The sequence below is a fragment of the Echinops telfairi genome, unplaced genomic scaffold (assembly GCF_000313985.2).
Source record: "Echinops telfairi isolate 266 unplaced genomic scaffold, ASM31398v2 ScPeMD7_2010;HRSCAF=2546, whole genome shotgun sequence".
NCBI lineage: Eukaryota > Metazoa > Chordata > Mammalia > Afrosoricida > Tenrecidae > Echinops > Echinops telfairi.
In genome coordinates, this window is record NW_022105908.1 from 22,456,140 (window position 1) to 22,461,433 (window position 5,294).

Below are 5,294 nucleotides of genomic sequence, written 5' to 3' on the forward strand. Positions count from 1 at the left end.
CACACACACACACACACACACACACACACACACACACACACACACAAATTCACTGCCACGGAGTAGATGCCAACTCACAGTTACCCTACAGGGCAGGGTAGAACTACCTCTCTAAGTTTCTGAGACTGTGACTGTTGATGAGACTCTCCACAAAAATATAGATACCACAGGGTGATCGCCAAGGAACTGAGGAATGCTTGGGTTACAGAAGTGGAGACAAGACTCCCCCCAGAGCAGAAAGAGAATGTTCCCTGGACCTTGAACCTAGACCTCTAGCCACTTAAACTTGAGAAAACATTTTTTTGTTTATTAAAGTCACCTACTTATGGTATATCTGTTACATCAGCATTAAGGAATGAAGACAGCAGGGTTATCAGACACTTGCTTCTTCTCCTGTTTCCCTCTTAACTAGTGTGGCCACACCTTGGGGTATCGGATCCATTTGCAGATCCTGACTCTGTAGGCACAGTTGGGAAACCCAGCCCACAATATGGAGCTGAGAAACTAGATATTGACTTGGGTAGCTTGGAATGAAGATGCTAAAAGAAGATTCCTTCGTTCTTTAAGTACTTTTCTTGTGTTTGATGAATACAACACCAACTAAATTGATGAGGAAATTTCTTGGCCTCCGTGTATATTCTAGCTTTAGTTGTTAAGAGGTCTTCTGTGTTACTGAGCTACAGGTATTTCTCTCTTCAGTGTTCTGGAAATGACAGGATAGACTGGTTAGGATTGATGACAGCAGACTCAGAGGTATTATTGCTTTATGGAATGAGTTCGCTTTTAGCCAAGTTGGTGGCAAAACAAATGTCTGTAATGCTAATGCTAGTTCCTCATTAACTTCTATTAAGTCAGACATGTTTTATCATGGGGATATAATGAATCTTCCTAGGCGAGCACAAAGCAGGTAATAATATAAATGTGAATGTGAAGCACTAAAAAGTCCTCCACAGAGGGTCTGAATTCTGAAGGTCCATGGCCAGTGATTTCTGAGGCCTTAGGGTGCCTTGGTGGCTCTCTGCTCCTGGCTTACTGCTACCAAGAGACAGATGTGGCTTCCTTTCTGAGCTGTGGAATGCACTTCATTGATGAAGTACAGGAGGAAGGAGAATGGAAGGATCCACTGCTGTGATGGATTCCCTGATTTCCAGAATATGGAACTCTCTTCTTATTGGGACCTTTACCCCACCTGGGAAAAATCATCACAACACAATGTATATCAATTTGTGGTAGTTACATAATCTGGTGTTAATTTGAGAGGATTAAGAGGGAAGGGGTTGTGTCTAGTCTGTCAATCAGGTCATAGCCAATGAGGTCTCTGTGTGGGCATGGCCTTCTCCTGAGAATTCTGGGAAGTCCTGTATTTTCTCCTTGGAGAAGGGAGACACTTCTCTTTCTCTGCTCACTCCCTTGGAGACTGTCATTCTGCTAACTCCCTGCAAGACATCCCTGAGGAGAAGCCACATGGACCTACCCTGATGCAGCCAGAACCCTGGACCTGGAGAAGCCATGTGGAAACCCCTGCCAGCACTGAGATGCCTACAATGCCACTGGACTTCCCACCCACTGGCCTGTGATCTTCCTGCATTCAGCATCATGGCATGCATTTTGTGAGTATGAAGAGGACTTTATACATTGGTGTCGGACATATGGGCTAATATCAGACTTAAAGACTTGATCTGGACTGGGCTGGGATGTTTCCTCAATATTCAATTGCTCTTATGTATATAAACTTCTTTCTTATACACACTTGCATGCTTATGAATTTGTTGCTCTAGTCTACTCAGACTAACACACAAGCCTATTAGTAAGTATAGGAGTCACCTTCAAAATACTGTCAAAATGTCACATCACAATTTCCACACCACAAATGTTCTTAAACAATTGAACACCTATTTCTGAATCACTAGTATAAACCAGTCATTGTACTAGGTGCTGAGGATGATATAGATACTTACTCTTAGAGAATTTACATTTTGAAGATACAGACAAATGTGAATGTTTAATACAATTCCAGCTAATAAATACAATAAAAAAGGTGAAGCAAAAGTGATGAGAATTGTTGGCAATTTAGATGAGTGATCAGAAAAGGCTCATCTGAGATGGCATTTGAGCATGAACCTGAAGTAGAGTAGAAAGTCATGAGAAAATGTGAGAGAAGAATATTTGGGGCAAAGGGAACAGCAAGGACCAAGGGTCTGAGGTAGGAGCATGCTTGGTATATTTGAGGAGGGCCAGTATGGCTGGAATGGAGTGAGCAAGGGGAAGGGCAGGAGGCAATGAAGTCTGAGAGTCTCCATCTCTTTCCTCCCCTATGTATTTAAAATCTTGAACTTTAGCAATTTATCCCTATTTTTGGTAACTCCTTGATTCTATATTGTTAGCTTGTAGATATGTGCTCACTTCAGGGCATAGATAAAGTCTAGTAGTGCTGGGTTGCAATACCATCTTCTACCAGCAGTTGTCACCAGTGTACCTAATGTCTAAATTCTCTAATTCCTTCAACGTCAAATCCACAAAAAAAGTTTATTGAGTTGAGCCCATTGCTGCACAAGCTCTTGGACTCCAGCAGTAAGTTAGATAGATTTGAATCCAAATATAAAGCTCGGGTTCAGTGACCCATGTAACCACTGACTTCTGGCTTCAACAAAACAAAGTGGGGACAGCACCCTACTCCCCTTCTATTTTCTTCCTCAGCCTGAGCATCAAACTGCTTTTTCAATCAATTAGGTTGAGCCCTCAGTTTACATGACATTAGTTTCAGATGAAGGTTGTCTTTGGAGAAGAAGAGCATCCTTTCTAGATAATGCCCTTTTGAGATTTCCAAACCACTCTCCCATCTTAATGCTCACAACCCTGCCCCCCCCCCCGACCCCCACCTCCAGAAACTGGATGTTATTATCCCTATTTGACAGCTGAGGAAGCGAAGGGTTGGAGAGACAAAAAGGATGCTTGCAGGGTGTGACGTTGACTTCTAAGCTAAGATGAACTTCTAAGATGAACTTCTAAGTTCATCTCCAGATCTTTGTTCTACAAATCTGGGGTGGAGGCTCTGCAAACTGCAATTTCACTTGGACACAACAAAGCAGAAGCAGTTTCCGGCGAGTGGATTCCCATTCACGACGACCCCATGTGTTGCCGAGAAGAACTGCACTCCGTAGGGCTTGCATGGTTGTGGTCTTCTGCCGGGACTCTCTTCCAAGACACCTGTGAGTGGGTTCAAACAACCAACCTTTTCTTTCGTAGTTGGGTGCTCATCTCTATGTAACCATCCAGGAATTCCTGATACCTTGCCAGTGGTTTTCCATTTGGCTTTGCCAGCAAGGGGGTGGCGGTGGGGGATAGAGAGGCTGGCAATCATTAGAAGACACCTGCCCCATTTTATTATCCTCATTGCTCTTGTGAACGACCTGGCTTGAAGACCTCAGGCTCTTGGGAGACCCTTGTCCTTTCACGATGTGGTCCACTTTTGGCTGAGATGTCCCAGGCACTAGATGTCTCTTAGGCTGGTTCTGGGGTCCCTTTCGAAAGGATTCCAAGGTGGGGTGCAGGGGTGGGTGCTCCGCTCTTCCCACTGCTGCCTGCAAAGTGCAATAGATCCGCTTGTTCTCTTAATTTGTGGAACCTCCTCGATTGTGTCTGAAGAGCTCCTCAGAAACACCCTTCTCATTACAATGTTAAATTAAAATTTAGCAGACGAGGCACATGGCAGAATAAACTTTCAATTAAAATATACACCCTGCGATGGTGAAGGGAGACCAGTGAGAACTAGCAGGCATCTTTGCCGCGAACGTGCTCGAGATTTAATTTCGCTATGACATCTCCCTGGAATTACACTGCTAATTGATCACATTGTGTCTGTCTGTTATTTAAACTTTCAATAAAACGGAGATTAATGGAAGGTGTAATCCTCCCGGGCAGAACAAATATTCCCATTGCTCATGTCAGGTACAGAAATGGAAATGCTCAGCTAACAGCTTTTTGCATTCAATCTGCGAACATGAAGTTAATCATGAAAAATGCAGTGATTCTTTAATTGCTTGAATGGAAATTTTTCTGCCTGCCCTATTTCTCACCCCCCAATAGCGGCCCTTGTCTGCGAGTGGAGTGAAGTGGCAGAGAGGCAGAGCGAGGTTTCCAGGGTGGAACTCTGGGCAGGGCAGCGGAACCCAAGGGCGCCGTCCACCCTCCTGAGAAACAAGAAGGCCTGTTGTATGGGATTGGAGCTGGGGACAGACAAAACCCAGCTGTTCCAAGGACCAAGGGTCCCACTTACCACGGGGAGGGGGTGGGGGGAGGCTCAGGTTGGGCAAGAGTGTGCAGTGGGCAGTGTGAGAAAGGGCTGGTTTCTCAATGAGACCCCTAGGTGGGGAGCAGTGTGCTGAGATCCAGAAGGACCCACAGAGACCTTCTAGCCCTAGTTCTAGAAGCCTAAGTTCTTCTGGTGGTGTAGTGGTTAGGCTGCTCACTGCAAGATCAGAAGTTCAAAAGCACCCAGCCTCTCCCTGGGAGAAAGACGGGGCTTTCAAGTCCTATAAAGAGTCACCATCTCAGCAGTTCTACCCAGTCCTATAGGGTCACCATGAGTCTTCAGTGACAATGAGTGAGTCCTAGTTCTTGTGGGAGGCAGGATCGTGTAGAAGCAAAGGATGCTCTAGCTCCTCCCACATACTAACAGGTGACCTTGGACAGGTTACTTAAGTTCTCAAGATTCACGCTCACGTTCTGTAGGGTGGGAAGGGTCCGAAGAGTTACTTGTGTGGGATATGATAGGCGTACATGATTGATTAAGATAAGACACTTACAATGGGGCTGGCTCGTCTTAAGGAGCCACCTGGGCCTGGCCACGATCCTTACTGTGTTCTCAGCTGGTACTGCTGCCTTGTCTGCAGCATCTTTGCGAGTTCGGTAACAGGTAAACGTGTACCTCGGAGTCAGAGGGAGGAGTCCTGAATTCTGGGTCTTCTACCAACTGGACACTTCTCCGAGCCTCAGTTTCCATCACTGTAAATGCTATTGTGGCTAACTGTTGCACGTGGGGCTGCTATGAATGGGAACCGGCTTAATGACACTGAACAACAATGTGTTGTTGTACATATTACACATTGGATAGTACTTATTTTAGTACCTAGTATGCAGTAAGCACTCAACAGCAACAAGAAAAAAACCAAACTCACCCAGAAAATCCTCAAACCCAACAACAACAGCAAAAATAAAACAGAGACAAAACTCAACTGAAAAGAAAGCAGAAAGTAAAAGGGAGGTCCAATGACACGGTGTTAAATTTTAACCTA